At 38.9% G+C, this 20,059-nt stretch overlaps 1 long non-coding RNA gene across 1 annotated transcript; it reads left to right on the top strand.

The window, feature by feature from the left end:
* Window positions 1-569: 569 nt before the first annotated feature.
* Window positions 570-12,527, top strand: LOC148108784 (uncharacterized). The gene is made up of 3 exons (XR_015726956.1): window positions 570-1,060; window positions 2,374-2,471; window positions 11,719-12,527. It is a non-coding gene; the product is annotated as an uncharacterized LOC148108784 (long non-coding RNA).
* Window positions 12,528-20,059: the final 7,532 nt, after the last annotated feature.

Below are 20,059 nucleotides of genomic sequence, written 5' to 3'. Positions count from 1 at the left end.
ATTATTTTCATTAATGTTATCAATCTAGAAATGATTATATTCCTACTGAATTCTTGATAGGTTCTAGCCCATTCTACACAGGGCTGATCTAAACTTTCTCCCTGTCCCTCAAACTATCTCCTCATGATGGACAGGTTTGAGTAGAAGGCTTTACGTCCCATGTCACTGAAAATGGTGTGTTCATCACACAGAAGTCCATAAATATCCTCTCACAAACTGTTATTCATAAATATATCTGTAGGCATCATCACTTTATTGTTACCCATTTTTCAAAGAGTTATCCTAAAGCTTGATTTTATAACCATTTGGTAAAGCAGTTTTTACTTTGTGGCTATTTTGGACCCAAGATAAGTTTTAAGCCTTCCCAATATGCAGCTTCTCCCACTCAAGTTCTCAAAGATGGGAAACATAACAGCAACTAACTAATTAAAAAATATTTAGTCACAATTTATGGTAACTAAAAGTATGCGTTTTTAAAATTGAAATAAATAATTTAATATATTAGTTGGTAATAAAGTGAGGCACTTATTACAAACAATCTTTGGAGTAATACTGTTTTTAGACAATGATTTTCATATCCATTGGTGATTCTTGCCAGAAAATGTGATTCATGATGATGATTGTAGGAGGATTTTTGTATTTCCTCAATTTCTCTTACATGTGTTGGTGGTCAGTCCCAGAGCTGCTTAATTTAATGCCTTGATGACATTGTCAAACACCCAGCTGTTCTGTTTTTCTGTCATGCTCAGGGTGTATGTTTTAGTCTCTAGGTAAATGCACATTGTGGTCACAAAATGACAGTCCCATGCCTCACATTCAAACACTGTCCAGAGGAACATGAAACAGTTAACTTGACTCTTCCTTACGTGTTTTTTTTTTTTTTCAGGAGCCAGCAGCCACTTCACAAAATCCTCCTAATAGTATTTCCTTCAAATCTCATTGGCTAAATAGGGTCAAGTGACCTCTAACCAATTACTGGCAAAGTGATAAGGATGATTGCATTTGGGGAAATATGACGCACACTCCATGGCTGGCAATTGGATCTGTACTACATTCCCAGGTCTGTTTAGAAGAAAGGACATAAGTGAACAAAATTGGAATTGTACAAGGGAGCTGGAACTCTGACAGGAAGGCCATGTTCAACAAATCACTATGCTGGCTGAAGAACATGAGGACTCTCTTCTTCAACATTGTCTTTCTGTTGCATGAAAAAACATAGCATGTCCTGCTGTATATGCTAGGATATCCATACATACAGGAAGGAAATGATGCTCATACCTCTCAGTATTTATAATGCTTTTGAATATGTGCTTCTTTCAAGACTCATGCCAAACTCATTTCCTCTTTCTTCACTTCTTTTCTTTCCTTAGAGACATGGCTTCCAACATTGACCATAATGAGATCATTTGCTCCATATGTGTGAATTATTTAATAGACCCAGTCACTATAGGTGACTTTACAACCAACATTGTTTTGGAGACACGGGTATTCCTTGCCAGGCAGGCAAGACCTTACCACTTACTGAGCTCTATAGAAAAGATGTGTGAGATGCACATGAAAACAAAGAACTTCTGTGAGGTTAGAAAGGATCTGCTCTGTTTGCTCTGCTGTAAATCTAAGGAGCATGTGGCCCATAGACATTGTTCCATTGATTGGACTGCTGAGGAATACCGGGTAAGCAATGGCTGAGAGACAAGTTTGAATCTGGAGGATCTGATATTTGAGAGATTTGAGAGATTATCAGGAAGCAAAAGTAATTTTTATTCATCCATGCATCATATAGAACAGATATTAACTGACATTATGTGCCAGACACTTGGGTCAGCTATTGCAAAAAAGATAGTCTCAATCCTATAGCACTTACATTTTCACAGTTAAAATCTTACAACTCAAGTCGATGGTGATGATGTTGATCACAGTTGGAACTGTGACAATTCAGCGTAAGACCAAGGTGAACAAATCTGTTATTTTTAGGAATGGTTACTGTCCACTATGACCACTATTGCAAGAAGCCTAATCTAACAGAGTCTACTTAGAAACACTATCTCTTTGCTAACATAATAGGATACTAGGAGATAATAACTAGCAACAGGACAATTAAAAGCTGAGACAATTTCCATTTAATGAATATGGTTTGGTGACATTAAGTTTGAGGGCCAGTTTCCTCCATAGTGAGACAACGTTTCCAACTGTAGGTTTACTCCGTGGTTATAAAAGTCCTCCATATTTGACATTGGGCTTAACAATAAAATGCGCTGGCACTTTGCCCTCTTTAGTAATCATTTATCTTGCATTCCCTGCCCCTCTTCATGTTAGGATATGACAGTTTCAATAACAGCTTTTCTGATGCTCACATTCTTGGTTCTTTTGTAGCAAAAGCTCCTGAAACAAATAAGATCTCTGTGGGAAAAGATGCAAGAAAAACCAGAGAAATAAAAAAAAGAGAGACCAGCAAAATCAGAACATGGGAGGTAAGCAAGGGATTCTGTTTTCTTCAGCACCAGCCTTGAATACAGTGATCATACTTGAGATAAAATGTTCATAGTCTTCAATGAGTGGGCAACCAATAGCAAATCTAATCATCTATAAGGAAGTATGCCAATTTGTTATGATTTCTTCCTAAAATCAAAACAACCAGCTGATGGATGTTATTTCTGGTAAGATAATATCAAACCAACAGGTATTGAAGAATAACTATCATCAAGGGAGACAATAATTAGTAGATGAGGTAAACGTAGGTTTTCTTAGAAGTAAAGAAATTATTGAATGTGTAGAGGATATTTTTTGATTATTTTAGTGATTGGACAATATGAAGTAACAAACTCATGGGGATATCAAGCAGGTAAATACACTCAAGTTGAAACCTAATAACTAGAGCAATCCTAAAGTTAGTTGAAATCCTATAAAATTCATATTGGTCAACACATGTATTATAAGAGATGAAATGTTGAGAGATGTGGCTAGTAATGTAGCATTGGTTATTTCAAAGTGTGACCTAAATGAATGACTGAGGAATGTGGATCTATCACTTCTGGATTAAAAAATATGGATTGAACACCACTAATGAGAGGTGAAACAAAAGTTTAGCTACATTTTTGAAGAAGTAAAGATTTCCTGATAGAAACATAGAAACAGAGTATTAAAGAACCTTGTCACCACTAATAAAGGAATCAAAATTGGGCTGTGTGAATAACAAGATGATATAACAAAACTATTTTCATTAAAGGTGATATCCTTAAGGGCATAACTTACAATATTTTTTCCTTGAAATATCCAGTACCTACAGTGTCTCAGTAACTGTTCAAAGCCAACCTAGAAATAGACAACAGCAACAGATTTCCTTGCACTCAAGGAGCTCAGGAGGTAGTTGGGCAAGGTATTTAACTAGTCAAAATATAAAACTTAGAGTATGAATCACCATGCTAAGTGATTTTGAGAAAAATACAGTAGGAAAGTAAATAAGGAAAGTAGCTTTGACAAACTGAATTTCAATATGGTTATCAGAAAAGCCTTACTCTGAGAGATCACATTTTAGGCAGACATCTGCATGAGGTCAGAAATTAAGGCATGTGGCTATTTGGGGAAATACCTTTTTAGGAAGAGTAATTAAACACATCTCAAACTGAACTTATTATTTTCCCCCACGCCTGCCTTTGTTTCTCCATTGTGAAGACAATAAAGGAAAATAAATGAGAGTAGAGACATTTGAAGTCAGATCTAAAAATCAAGCATGACCTATTTATGAGAAGTACAGTTGAAGTAAGCATGCTAAGTGGCTGGACTGCATTTAAGATGAACTAAAGGAGGAGGAAAGAAGATGGCGGAGGAGTAGGGACCTTTTTTCAGCTGGTACCCTGAATGGAGATGGATATCTACCAGATCATCCTGAACACCCACTAAATCAGCTCGAGATGTAGGAAGATACATCAGGTTCTCTATAAACGAACATCTCCGGGGCTGAGTATTGAGGTACAAAGTGGGGAGCTGTGAATCTGTGCACAGATATCAGAAGATAAAAAGAAAGGGGAGGGAGCTGTGGCACTCTGGCGCCAGGAAGCAGTAGCCTCCTGCATTGGGGAGCGGGCTGGACTTGCGGACTGGCACCCGGGAGAAAGCAGACTGAGACCGGGAGCCCGGCAATGCGTGCGCGCGACCAGACTGAAAACCGGAGCTCCCGAGTGCGTGCGAACCACACTGAAACAGGGAGCTGGGGAGCGCATGTGGGAACCGGTGTTGGAAGCACAAAGGACAGAGACGTGCCAGCCCTGGGAGCGAGGGCTCGGAGAGTGGCTGTGGGGCGCACAACCCGCGACAATGTAGGGTTTTTAGCAGCACGTACAGAAGCAGAGTTAAAGTGGCCAGGAGAGCTCAGTGGAGAGCTGACTGCCTCTGTTCTGAGACAGAGGCTAGGATACAGCCACTGCTGCTCTGACTCTCAGAAGAGTCACAGAAAACCGCCAGGGAAAGCAGCCAGAGGACAAAAGCCCAGAAATACCGGTTCACATTGTGCCCATCCCCACACCCCCTCGCAGGGGACCGGGCAACTCTACCCAAACAGGGTTGCCTGAGTATCAGCGTGGCAGTCCCCTCCTCCCCAGAAGGCAGGCTGAAAAGTCAAAAAGCCCACATACCTAAGGACCCTATGAAACAAGTGCACACTGCCTGGGTCCTGGTCAATAATTAGGGCTCTGTGCATCCCCGCAACCTCTCCTCATCAGAATGACCAGGAGGAGGAATCCCCAGAAAAGAAAGGAGACAGAGACTGTGGCCTGTGCCACAGAACTGATGGATATGGATATAACCAAATTGTCAGAAATGGAGTTCAGAGTAACAATGGTCAAGATGATGTGTAGGCTTGAAAAAAATATTAATGAAAATATTAACGAGAATATAGAATCTCTAAGGGCAAAAATGAGAGCGAATCTGGCAGAAATTAAAAATGCTATGAATCAAATGCAGTCTAAACTGGATGCTCTGATGACCAGGGTAAATGAGGCAGAAGAATTAGTTAATTGGAAGATGGGATGATAGAAAGAAGGAAAAAATGGGAACTTGGCTCCAAAAAATCCAATCTCAAAAATGTAGATTATGGAAGATCACGGCCTCAATGAAACATTCCAATGTCAGAATCATCAGCATCCCCAAGGGGGTGGAGAAAGAGAGAGGTCTAGATGAGATATTTGAACAAATTATAGCCGAAAACTTCCCTAATCTAGCGAGGGAAACAAGCATTCGTGTCCAGGAGGCAGAGAGGACCCCTCCCAAAATCAGTGAGAACACACCTACACCACTTCACATAATAGTGAAATTCACAAATATTAGATCCAAGGATACAATCTTGAAAGCAACCAGGGGGAGGAGAATCCTCACATACAGAGGGAGGAACGTCAGAATAACGTCAGACCTGTCTACACAGACCTGGCAAGCCAGGAAAACCTGGCAAGGCATATTCAGAGCACTAAGTGAGAAGAACATGCAGCCAAGGATCCTTTATCCGGCAAGGCTGCCATTCAGAGTGGATGTTAGAGACAAGGACCTTCCAAGACAGGCAGAAACCGAAAGAATATGTGACCACCACGCCAACCCTACAAGAAATATTAAGGGGGTTCTATAAAAGACCCCAAGAGTGACACAGAACAGAAATTTACAATCTATACAAACAAAGACTTCACAGACAACATGACATCATTAAAATCATATCTCTCAATAATCACTCTCAATGTGTATGTCCTAAATGCTCCCATAAAATGCCACAGGGTTGCAGGTGGGATTAACAAGACATGACCCATCCATATGCTGTCTACAAGAGACTCATTTTGAACCTAAAGATACATCCAGACTGAAAGTGAAGGGATGGAGAACCATTTTTCATGCCAACAGACCTCAAAGGAAAACTGGGGTAGCAAGTCTCCTATAAGACAAATTAGATTTTAGGCTGAAGACTGTAGTTAGAGATACAGAAGACCATATCATTCTCAAAGGGTCTAACCAACAAGAGGATCAAACTATAAATATCTGTGCCCCCAATATGGGAGCAGCCAACTACATAAGCCAAGTGTTAACCAAAATAAAGAGACATACAGATAATAATAAGTCAACAGTAGGGGACCTCAAAACTCTGCTCTCAGCAATAGACAGATCACCTAAGCAGAAAAGTAACAAAGAAACAAGAGCTTTGAATGACATCCTGGACCAGATGGACCTCATAGATATATACAGAACACTATACCCCAGAACAACAGTATACTCATTCTTTTCCAATGCACATGGAACTTTCTCCAGAATAGACCATATACTGGGTCACAAGACAGGTCTCAACCGATACCCAAAGACAGAGATTATTCCCTTCATATTCTTGGACCACAATGCTTTATTAAAAACTATTATCAACGACTATATGCCAATAAATTAAACAACCTGGAAGAAATGGGTGCCTTCCTGGAAAACTATAAACTACAAAGTCTGAAACTTGAAGAAATTGGTTATCTAAACAGATCGATTAATCATGAAAAGATTGAAGCAGTGATCAAAAACCTCCCCAAAAACAAGAGTCCAGGGCCCGACGGATTCCCCCAGGAATTCTAGAGAACATTCAAAGAAGAAAAAATACCTATTCTCCTGAAGCTGTTTCAAAAAATAGAAATGAAGGAAAACTACCAAACTCATTCTATGAGGCCAGTATTACCTTGATCCCCAACCCAGGCAAAGAGCCCAACAAAAAGGAAAATTACAGACTGATATTCCAGGTGAATAAGGATGCCAAAATTCTCAATGAGATCTTAGGTAATAGGATCCAACAGTACATTAAAATGATTATGCATCACGACCAAGTGGGATTCATCCCTGGGGTGCAAGTGTGGTTCAACATTTGCAAATCTATCAGTGTGATACATCATATCAACAAGAAAAGAGTCAAGAACCACATGACCCTCTCAATAGAGGCAGAGAAAGCATTAGACAAAATACAGCATCCTTTCCTGATTAAAACACTTCAGAGTGTAGGGATAGAGGGCACATTCCTCCATTTCATAAAAACCATCTATGAAAAGCCTACAGCAAATATCATTCTCAATGGGGAAAAGCTGGAAGCCTTTCCCTTAAGATCAGGAACACGATAAGGATGCCCACTCTCGCCATTATTCTTCGACATAATACTAGAAGTCCTTGCAACAGCAATCAGACAACAAAAAGGGATAAAAAGTATCCAAATCAGCAAAGAAGAAGTTAAACTCTCTCTTCGCAGATGACATGATACTCTATATGGAAAACCCAAAATACCCCCCCCCAAATTACTAGAACTCATAGAACAATTCAGGAATGTGGCAGGATACAAAATCAATGCTCAGAAATCAGTTGCATTTCTATACACAAGCAATGAGACTGAAGAAAGAGAAATTAGGGAATCGATTCCATTTACAATAGCACCAAAAATCATACAATATCTCAGAACTAACTTAATCAGAGCGATAAAGTACCCATATTCTAGAAACTAGAGACGACTCTTGAAAGACATTGAAGAAGGCACAAAAAGATGGAGAAACAGTCCATGCTCATGGATCGGAAGATAAAGATAGTTAAAATGTCTATGCTTCCCAGAGCAATCTCTACTTTCAATGCCATCCTGATCAAAATACCAGTGAAATTTTTCAAAGACCTGGAACTAACAGCCCTTAACTTTGTGTGGAACCAGAAAAGGCCCCGAATCACCAAGGAAATGTTGAAAAGGAAAAACAAAGCTGGGGGCATCATGTTGCCTGATTGCAAACTATACTACAAGGCTATGATCACAAAGACAGCATGGTACTGGCACAAAAACAGACACATAGACCAATGGAACAGAACAGAGACCCCAGAAATGGACCCTCGGCTCTGTGGGCAACTAATCTTTGACAAAGCAGGAAAAAACATCCAGTGTAAAAAAAAAGACAGTCTCTTCAATAAATGGTGCTGGGAACATTGGACAGCTATATGCAAAAGAATGAAACCTGACCATTCCCTCACACCATACACAAAGATAAACTCCAAATGGATGAAAGACCTCGATGTGATACAGGAATGCATCAAAATCATAGAGGAGAACATAGGCTGTAACCTCTTTGACATTGGCCACAGGAACTTCTTTCATGACATGTCTCAAAGGCAGGAGAAACAAAATGAACTTGTGGCACTGCATCAAGATAAAAAGCTTCTGCACAGCCAAGGAACCAGTCAAAAAATCTAAGAGGCAACCCACAGAATGGCAGAAGGTATTTGCAAATGACACTACAGATAAAAGACTAGTATCCAGGATCTATAAAGAACTTCACAAACTCAATACACGAGAAAAAATTAATCAAATCAAAAAATGGGCAGATGTGAACAGATACTTTTCCAATGAAGTCATACAAATGGCTAACAGACACACGAAAAAATGTTCAAAATCATTAGGCATCAGGGAAATTCAAATCAAAACCGCCTTGAAAAAAAAAAAACCGCCTTGAGATACCACCTTATGCCAGTTAGAACGGCAAAAATTGGCAAGGCAAGAAACAACAAACGTTGGAGAGGATATGGAGAAAGGGGAACCCTCTTACACTGTTGGTGGGAATTCAATTTGGTACAGCCCCTTTGGAAAACAGTGTGGAGGTCCCTCAAAAAGTTAAAAATAGAGCTACCTTATGACCCAGGAAATGCATTATTGGTTATTTACCCCAAAGATACGGGCATAGTGAAGAGAAGGGCCATATGCACCCCAGTGTTCACAGCAGCATTGTGCACAATAGCTAAATTGTGGAAGGAGGTGAGAGGCCTTTCAACAGATGACTGGATTAAGAAGATGTGGTCCGTATATACAATGGAATATTACTCAACCATCAGAAAGAACTATTACCCAACATTTGCAGCAACATGGACGGGGCTGGAGAAGATTATGCTAAGTGAAATAAGTAAGGCAGAGAAAGTCAATTATATGGTTTCACTCATTTGTGGAACATAAGGAATAGCAGGGAGATCGGTAGGAGAAGGAAAGGAAGAATGAAGGGTGGGTAAACAGAAGGGGGAATGAACCACGAGAAACTATGGACACTGGGAAACAAACTGGGGGCTTCAGAGGGGAGGGCGGTGAGGGATTGGGGTAGGCCAGTGATGGGTATTAAGGAGGGCACATATTGCATGGAGCAATGGGTGTTATACTCAATCAAGGAATCATGGAAAACTACATCAAAAACTAATGATGTACTGTATGGTGACTAACACAACATAATAAAAAATTTAAAAATAAAAGATGAACTAAAAGCTCGGAAGGAGCTGAGATGCCTTTCATTAGACGACTGGATTAAGAAGTTGTGGTCCATATATACAATGCAATATTACTCAGCTATCAAAAAAGAACGATTTCTCAACATTTGCTGCAACATGGATGGCACTGGAGGAGATAATGCTAAGGGAAATAAGTCAAGCAGAGAAAGACAATTATCATACGGTTTCTCTCATCTATGGAACATAAGAACTAGGAAGATCGGTAGGGGAAGAAAGGGATAAAGAAAGGGGGGGTAATCAGAATGGGGAATGAAGCATGAGAGACTATGGACCCTGAGAAACAAACTGAGGGCTTCAGAGGGGAGGAAGGTGGGGGAATGGGATAGGCTGGTGACGGGTGGTGGGGAGGGCACGTATTGCATGGTGCACTGGGTGTTATATGCAACTAATGAATCATCGAACTTTACATAAAAAACCAGAGATGTACTGTATGGTGACTAACATAATATAATAAAAATATTTTAAAAAATTCAAAATATAAAAAATAAAAAATAAATATTTGCATTACAAAAAAAAGAGTGAGAAATTCTTATCTATATAAAACGTTTTTTCTTACTGACCAATCTCATCTGAGGTCAATTTGTTTTGACTCTTCAAGCAGAGATCATTATTCTCACAGCATAAACAAATATTAGTTGGAAACTACTTAAATATTCCACATTAAGAAAAAATGAAAATCTAATTAATGTAAAAATAAATAAATAAATAAATAAATAAATAAATAAATAAAGTACTGAAATGTAGTAAGACTGGTGTAATGAGGAGAATGATCCAAGTGGGGCCCACAGCACACAGATAAGTAGCTGCAATTTTACTGAAGGTTTATCTAAGATATGATAAGAAGTTGAACCATATTGAATAAAATTAAAAGCGTCTGAAGTAGTTTAAGCAAGGAAGAGATATTATCACAATTCTTTTTTTGGCAAATTCATTCAGATTGCAGTTGAGGGAGAATACTGATTGGAAGACTTCAAAATGAAAGTCAAGGAAGCAAGTAGGAGAGAATTGAGATGAGGAATAACTGATCAGGAATAACTGACCACACATCATGGGAAGTGGAAGGATTCAAGGGATAGTCCTTAGGGTAGAGAAATGTCAGAAAATATGATTTGTTTGAGTGTAGAATGTTAAAGGGGTGAGACAGGTTTTGATTCACATTGGAACATCACCTAGGTTAGAAATGGAGGTGACATGGATGGTTTGGTCTAAGATAATGTTAGTTTGAGAAATGTGACCCTTCCAGTTCCTGTGAAATATCCTAATAAAATATGCAGTAGGCAGTTGGATGTATGAGGTTGGAGCCCATGTGAAAGATGTGCCTCAAGAGGGTCATTTCCAATTGTTAGGGTATTCTAGGCATTGGAGCCGAGGGATCTCACACAGGAGTTTTTAGAAAGAAAAGAATAAAGTTTTCACATAGAAAGATAACTTGAGGAATGCCTATATTGGTAAGTCCAGCTGGGAAAGAGGAGCTGGAAAAAGTAAATTGTTAGAGAGAAACCAAGAGACAGTGATTTGTTTGAAGCCCAGGGTATGCAGGTTTTATAGAAGGAAGGGAGGATGACATAAAGAACTTAGTGACATGCATGTAAAAAACCATGTGGATTCAGCAAAGAAGGTTCTTGGTTAAAAGGAGAATGAAAAGGAGAATTCACTGATTTCATGAAAGACTGAGAGTTCCATAAATGAGTCTAGTGAATGTTTACCTGTGATCCAGAAATATATTTTGTTGGAGGTAAAAAAGACAGCACAAAAATCAAGACATTGGGTCAATCGAGTATGTTTTGTTTTAATTTCAAAACCATGTGAGTGAATAAACGATGTTTACCAGTTGGGGGGAAAGTAGGGTAAGATAAAGTGAAAAGAGATCAGAAGGGGGAATTAATACTAGAAGGTGGCTGTCTGCTGATCAATGTCTCTGAGGACAGCTAATGTCTCTGAATGTCAGCTAAGAAAGGGGGAATATAACCTTGGGCAGGAAGAGTTAAGCTGTACTCATACACACAAGGTTCTTGTCTGCATGCAGTTTGTGGATGTGGAAGGAAACATTTTAGGAATTATTATTTGTTATTATTTTCTCAAAGCAGAGTCAGTCTGTAGCTAAAGTATCTGGGCATAAAAGAGACTAAATGGATTTAGTAATGAAGGTTCTTAGCATATCATGCAAGACAATTATTGAAACACAAGTACCTTTTATTTATGCAAATGTAAATATTTGGGGGAAGGAGTTAGAGCCAAGGTTTTGGCTTCTAGTGTAATAAAATTACCAGATGAGTAGAAAAAAGGGTGGGGGTAGAAACACGTCCCTAAATTTGTTTTCAAGGAATATACCAAGTTGCTAAATGTTGGAAGACAAATAGATGATAAGACATGGATAAAACCAGCCTGGCTGTATGGATCTAACTAATCCTCTCCCTTCAGGGTTATGTGACCTGTGGAGGGAGATGATCCGGGCTATCAGAAGGTGTATCACTTGCTTTACGAGGAAGAGAGAGACGTTATTTAGAGCGAATAGAAAAGGAGAGCAAAGAGATTTTTCAACAACTCAGAGAAAGTGAGGACAGCATGGCCTTCACGGGAAAACTCCTTAGACGAATGTATGAGGACCTCAAGAAAATGTGCCGTAAACCAGGCATGGAGCTGCTCTGGGTAAAGACTGAGAAATGGAGAGTCACGGTGCTGCCTGGATCGTGTCCATATTCTCTTTGCCCTCCCTCAGGACTGTGCAATGATGCTTTCTGATACTGTGGTAAGGGTGTCACCTGTCACAGTGATGCTGATGACCAGGCTAAAATCTGTAAAAGTCTGTGAAAAAGCAAGCTAAAAAACTTCCAGAGAATACCTCCTTCTCAAATTCTAATATATATTCAATTACTGACCAACCACGACCAGGAAACTTGTTGAAGATGTATGGATTTGTATGGAGACCCAGTAGAAATGAAAAATTTGGGAATCTATACAATTAATTTTCCCTTTCTGTTTTCATATACATGATACAATCTGCTGGAATTGGGGTTTACCCACCCTTAGGGATAAGTAATGAAGTTTCTACTGTGAATCTTGTGGTGTATACTAAAACTTTCTCTGTGTTACTCTTTATAGCATTTTAAGACACATTAAAAAGATAAGTTTGCCTCTATACTAAAGGTTTGAGAATTGTTTAATAGTTTCAGACTGTTGATGTTGAAATAGGAGCATAATTTGTTATGATAATAAAACGTATTTCATAACATCTATTTTTCTACGTCTCCAAAGATAGAAAAGGGTTTGTTGTTTTTGTGTCAGGTGGGGTTGGACAGGGGTCTGTGGAGGCCTGTTCAGTTGCCAGGATTCTGTGCATGACTTGCATGAAGACAAATGCCATTCCTGATTTTAATTCTTAGAAATGTAAGAACACATTAAGGATATGGCCTGAAACCATGAGAGGGTTCTGTGGCAGAAATAGGTATTTCCACGAAGCATAAAGTGGGAGGAGGGAGAGAAGAGGCATGGGGGAGGATAATCTAGGGTTTGGGGCTCCCACACGTAGCATGTGACCTGAGCTGAAATCAAGAGTAGGTCACTTAACCAACTGAGCCACCAAACTTTCTACTTCTAAAAAAATGTGAATTTTTCTTTCAGTTTATTTTACCTTGGCATATTTTGGTAAAAAATACTTAAATATGAGGCAAAATGATCACTCTTTAGGAGTTATTATTATTAGGAGGTATTATTATTTTCTGAGAAGATGAGCTGGCTACTTCTCTTACTGTGAATTGCTAATGACCTCCAATTTCAAATGTTTCAGAGGAAAAAAAAACAGAGTTTAGCGATATCCCTCTTCTTCATATATATTAAGAAAATTCATAAATTTCTTCTATTTTTGTATGGTTAAAGATTTGCCCATTAGGAAGACAGTCCAGTAGACCTTGGCCTACAGTGGATTTCTAGAGCTATCTCATTGCCCTGGCCCTCATTTCCAGGGATAAGCTAGAAACCCAGACACTATTATATAGTGTCTATCAGGACTCAACACTGTATGTTAACATGATTGTTTCCTTCCTCCTGCAGTGCCCCCCCTTTTGAAAATGAAATAACCACCTGTCATATCCCCCTGTGTGAAGATCTGAGACATTTCCTCTTCAGTCCTGATCATCCTGATGTTTTCTCTAATACAACAAGATCTAAATATTTTCTCACCTGGCGAGCCCAGACATTTGCTTGTGGTCAACTTTACTGGGAGGTGGATGTGGGGAACTGTTGGAACTGAGTCCTTGGATTTTGTGATGATTCTTGGGCAATGAGGAATGATATGGTGCTTGACTTGGAAGGAATTTTTCTCCTTTTTTGTATCAAAGAAGACAATCAATGCAGTCTCTTTACCTCCTCCCCGCTGTTGCCTCAGTATGTGGAAAGGCCTCTGGGCCATGTGGAGGTGTTCCTGGATTATGAGTGTGGTGTAGTGACCTTTGTGCATGTGGCCAATAGCGCCCTCATTTGCAGTTTCCTCTCCTGTTCCTTCTCTTGCCCTCTCCAACCTTTTCTCTGCTCTACACCCTCATAATGAGGGATATGTTAGAATCTGACCCCAAGTGTCAGGAAGGCCTTATCCAAGGTATCTCGGGGAAATGCCTGCTTGATTTTCTTTCCCTTCCTCCTTTATCAAACACAGTGATTACTTTTAAAAGGTTGGTAGTTGTGTCTACATTTGTTTCCATTTTCTTTAAATAAAAACAACCTCTCTTAGAAAACAATGATCTTATTCTATGTCTTGTGTTTTCACTTGCTTTTTAAGGTAACTGGAGGCAAAGAATATCTGAGTGGGTTTCTCAGCTAACCGGACTTAAGCAGGAGCACAGGTTTCTTCTCACTGACGGACTTGGAATTCTCTTCTCTCTGCTCTGCATCTGCTTAGGCATGTTTCTTTACCACGGCTCGGTTTTAAAATCTCTTCTTTGTGGAACAGTTTTTAAAGCCTCTGGGCTAATTGAGGTCTCCTGATTATGTGGACTCAGAAGACCTTATAGTCTTTGTAAAGTCCACAAGCTAATATTGTCCTTCTCCTCTAGTTTACCTATTATAGGAGAAGAAGGATATGCCAGCCTTATGTACAGATATATTTCAAGTAGGTGGCATAGAGGTTAAGATATAATCGACATTCAATAAGTGTTTGCGTAAGTTCATAGATGTTACAAGATAACAAATAAGGACATGCTCTACCACTGTTAAAAAGCATACCAAATGCAACCAAAATTAAATGGAGTATTATTTTAAAAAGATGTGCATTAGACTCCTTTCAAAATTTATAGGCTCAGGAAATTATAACAGAGACACAAAAGAGATACTTATCTAAACAGAATGACATCAATATAGATAATAATTCTACATCTGGGAATTTTCAGTAATTTTAATGAAGGTACCTGTGGTCAGAGATAGCTTAAATTTTCATGTACCAGACTGGACAGTGAAAGTTTTTGCTATAGAAAATAATGAATACTCAAGAGACAAATTACATTTAAAATGGTTCTAAAGTTAATCAATCTTAAAAGTTTCAAAGAGATGGTACATTAAAATATTATAACAGCAAGTATACTTATACTACATTTCTTTTTTTATCAAGAATCATATGCATAATGCTAAATATTCTTGTGTTTATTTCACTTACTGGAAGGTCTGGCATACAATAAATACAAACAGAGTTTCAAATGTGGCTCAGGGATTTGTAGAAGTCTGGTAATGTCTCCTTTAGTGAGAGGATACCTACAAAAGTCTGAGAATGTCTGAGCCAACACCTAGGAGTTTAATGGCAGACGAGTTGCATGATGGATTGCTTAACAGAAGCAATATGAACATATAATTCTGTGGTACTAATGTTTTAATGACATCATACACTTAATCATCCTTATATTTCATTTAGTTTAATTGTATATTAGAATAAAAATTGAGATGAACAAATACAACAATAAGGGAGAGTAGCAAACTTTCACTGCAGAAATATAAATAAAAACAGCAAAGTTGAAGTGAAGTTTAAGTAATTTGTGTTTCATTTCCTTCCATTGTAGAAGATCAGTATCATACAACGTGTTTTTGAGCATGAATTACTTTATGACATACCCTTAAAAAGAATTGACATTAATTCTTAATATTTAACAATAATTCATGAAAATACTAGTGAGAATATGTCATAAAAAACAACTAGCATTTGTAGAAAGCATGCCATGTGTAGGCAGTGAATGGTGGGAGTTTAAATTAATTAGTCTTTCAGTCCTCACAATAATTATAAGCAGAATAGAAAGACAAATAATTTATATTCTCCAGATAAGGATAATAAGGAAAGAGTTAAGAAATGAATTTAATTTGCCATATACTTAACTCTGTAAAATTACACTGTGTTGAAAGCATCTTTCAACCAGTTTCTTCTTTCATTAAGATAGAAGTGTTTGCAAATAAATGTGTGGAAGCACTTGGGAAGTGCCATATACTTTGTGAAACTACAGTGGTAGAAAGCGTCTGTCAACTAGCACCTTCTGTCATTAAGATAGAAGTGTTTGGGATAGGAGTTAAGATGGTAGAGGAATAGGGTGACCCTAAGCTTGCCTCCTCCCTTGAATACAGCTAGGTAATTATCAAATCATTCTAAACACCCAATAAATTGATCACAGGACTGAGAGAGCAAAGCTGCATTTCTACAAGCAGAAACCATGACCACCCTGTGGAAGATAGGAACCGGGGAGAGTTGATTTGGGGGAGAAAAGAGCCACCGGCATTGCAGGGGGAGAGAGGCCTGACCTCGGAGAGAGGAGGGGGAGAGAGAGAGAGGGCGAAAAGAGTGAAAACATGTGCAGGGGATTGCCTAGGTAATACTTTTCCCCAAAACCATTTACTGGGGAAAAGGAGAGGGTTTAAATATCACAATTTTTTAAAATAAATAGTGAGGCACAGAGTTTGAAGTTTCCGAGGTCAGTGCCATTGCCAGGGTCATGCGTGGCAAGCTGAGTGGTGCTCCAGCAAGGAAGGAGGGCAGAGTCCCGGGAGCAGGCAGTGTGGTATGAGGATCCTCTGGGTTGCATGGGGAGAGAAGCAGTTCCCCTGCTTGGAGTGTATTTGGTAGAGGTCATACAGCCTCTCAGTGGGCAAAAGACCCAGCGGGTACCATTGAGCAGCCTCACAGACCAGCATAGGAACAAAGACAGGGTAGTAAACATTAGCGCTGGCTTTGTGCTATGATTTACTATAAACTCTGAACCATTGTGCCATCTCGTGACTGTTTTCTGAGACAAGCCATCACTGGCCACGGTGCTGCAGACGCTCCCCCAGAGGATCATCATGGGGTTGTGCCACCAGGGTCTCTGAAGTTTAGAGTTTTGAAACACAGCCATACCTGAGATAAAACACAGAAGTGCTCATTTATGGAACATAAGAAGTAGGAAGATCAGTAGGAGAAGAAGGGGAAGAAGAAAGGAGGGAGTAAACAGAAGGGGGAATGAACCATGAGAGACTATGGACTCTGGGAAACAAACTGAGGGCTTCAGAGGGGAGGGGGGTGGGGGAATGGGATAGGCTGGTGATGGGTAGTAAGGAGGGCACGTATTGCATGGTGCACTGCGTGTTATACGCAAGTAATGAATCATGGAACGTTACATCAAAAACTAGGGATGTACTGTATGGTGACTAACATAATATAATAACAATAAAAAACAAAAACAAAAACACAGGAGTGCTGTACTGCCTGGCAAGCAGACAGCATAGACACAGACAGTGTGAAGGCGGGGATCTGACAGAGCTGGGGACACAGGAGGGGTGATTGCTCAACTGTGAGGGCTTTCTGTAGAGTGGCAGGCACCATCTCCTGGCTCCAGAGACAAGAGAGCAGAGTGGACCAAGCCATTTTTACAGCCGGCCCACCGGGACTGACCAACCTCAGTGAGCTGAACACCGCCACCAGGCGGAGACCAGAGCTGCTACACCAACCTCTGTCCCCCCTGCATCCTGGAGGTGCATTTGCACTGGGGCAAGTTGGCCTGAGAATCAGCACAAAAGGCCTTTCCCCCAGGAGACCAGTACAAACCGCTCAACATGTGCCAAGTGTACTGATCATAGAGTGCTCCAAAGCTTCAGCTCTAGGGGAAATAGGACCAAGCTTACTTTTTATCTTTTAATTTTTATTTTTTTATATATATATTGTATAATACAATATAAAATACTATTTTTATATATGTATTAACTTTTATTTTTTGGATCTAGCTTCTTTTAACAAGCAGACCAAAACACACCTAGGATCTAGGTTTTTTTTTTTTTTTTTCTGGACAATATAACAAGATGGGAATTTGCCCCACAAAAAAAGAAGAAGTAGAAATAATGGTCAAGGACTTATTCAATAGAGATATAAGTAAGATATCTGAATTAGATTTTAAAACAACAATTATAAGAATCCTATCTGGGCTTTGAAAAGCATAGAAGACACTAGAGAATCCCTTACTGCAGAAATAAAGAAACTAAAATCTAGTCAGGCTGAAATTAAAAATGCTATAACTGAGATGCAAACCCAATTGGATGCCATAACAATGAGGATAGATGAAGCAAAGGAGTAAATCAGTGACATAGAAAATAAAATTATGGAAAACAATGAAGCTGAAAAGAAGAGGGAAAGAAAGGTATTGGATCACAGAGGTAGACTTAGGGAACTCAGCAACTTCTTAAAACATAATAACATTCATATCATAGGAGTCCCAGAAGACGAAGAGAGAGAAAAGGGGGTAGAAGGTTTATTTGAACAAATTATGGGAGAAAACTTCCCCAATCTGGGGAAGGACAGAGACATTGGAATCCAAAAAGCACAGAGAACTCCTATTAAATTCAACAAAAGCCAGCCATTGCCAAGACATATCATAGTCAAATTCACAAGATACACAGACAAGGAAAGAATCCTGAAAGTGGCAAGGGGGAAAAAAAAGGTCCTTATCCTACATGAAAAGACAGATCAGATTTGCCACAGATATGCCCACAGAAATCTGGCAGGCCAGAAGAGAATGGCAGGATATATTCAATGTGCTGAATGGGAAAAATATGCAGCAAAGGATACTTTATCCAGCAAGGCTGTCATTCAGAATAGAAAAAGAGAGAAAGAGACTCACAGAAAAACAAAATAATAAAGGTGCTCATGACCATTAAACCAGCCCTGCAAGAAATATTAAAGGGGACTCTCTGAGTCCAAAAAAAAAGACCAAAAGCAGCAAAGACTAGAAAGGAACAGAGAACATCACCAGAAACACCAACTTCACTGATAACACAGTGGCACTAAATTCATATCTTTCAATAATCACTCTGAATATAAATGGACTAAATACTCCAATCAAAAGATGTAGGGTATCGGAATGAATAAAAAACAAGACCCATCTATATGTTGCCATAAGAGACTCATTTTAGACCTGAAGATACCTGTAGATTGAAAGTGAGGGGATGGAGAACCATCTATCATGCTAGTAGATATCAAAAGAAATCCAGAGTAGGATACTTATATCAGACAAACCAGATTTTAAAACAAAGACTGTAACAAGAAATGAAGGGGCACTGTGGCATAATTAAGGGGTCTATCCATCAAGATCTAACAATTGTAAGTATGTATGCCCCCAACTTGGGAGCACACAAATATATGAATATGTTATTAATTAATAACAAATATAAACAAACTCATTGACAATAATACAATAATAGTAGGGAACATTAACACCCCACTTACAGCAGATCATCTAAGCAGAAAATCAACAAGGAAACAATGGCTTTGAATGACACAGTGGACCAGATGTACTAAACAGATATGTTCAGAACATTTCACCCTAAAGCAGCAGAATACACATTCTTTTCAAGTGTACATGGAATATTTTCCAGGATAGATGACATACTGGCTCACAAATCAGCCTTCAACAAGTATGAAAAGCTCAAGATCACACCATGCATAATTTTAGTCCAAATGCTATGAAACCACAAGAAAAAAAAAAAAAAACCACAAGAAAGTCGACCACAAGAAAAAAATTGATAAAGACCACAAACTCATGGAGGTTAAAGAACATCCTATCAAAGAATGAATGGGTTAACCAGGAAGTTAAAGAAGAATTTAAAAAAGTACATGGAAGTAAATGAAAATGAAAACATGGCAGTCCAAAACCTTTGGGATGTAGCAAAGGCAGTCCTAAGAGGGAAGTATATTGCAATACAGGGCTACCTCAAGAAGCAAGAAAAGTCTCAAATATGCAATCTAACTTCACACTTAAAGGAACTAAGAAAGGAACAGCAAATAAAGCCTAAAGCCAGCAGGAGAAGGGAAATAATAAAGATTAGAGCAGAAGTAAATGATATAGAAAGCCATCAAAACAACAGAACAGATCAATGAAACTAAGAGCTGGCCCTTTGAAAGAATCAATAAGATTGATAAGCCCTTATCCAGACTTATCAAAAAGAAAAGAGAAAGGACCCAAATAAATAGAGAATGAAAGAGGAGAGTTCACAATCAATACCACAGAAATACAAATAATCATAAGAGAATATTAGGGAAAATTATATGCCAACAAACTGGGTGATCTGGAAGAAATGGACAAATTCCTAGAAATATACCAACTACAAAAACTGAATCAGGAAGACATAGAAAATTTGAACAGATCCATAACCAGCAAAGAAATCGAATCAGTAATAAAAAATCTCCCAACAAACAAAAGTCCAGAGCCAGATGGCTTCCCAGGGGAATACTACCAGACATTTAAAGAAGAGTTAATACATATTCTTCTCA

The sequence above is a fragment of the Ursus americanus genome, chromosome 16, assembly GCF_024610735.1.
Source record: "Ursus americanus isolate L20-20 chromosome 16, mUrsAme1.1.p, whole genome shotgun sequence".
NCBI classification, from domain to species: domain Eukaryota; kingdom Metazoa; phylum Chordata; class Mammalia; order Carnivora; family Ursidae; genus Ursus; species Ursus americanus.
This window is presented reverse-complemented; position numbering and strand designations above follow the sequence as displayed.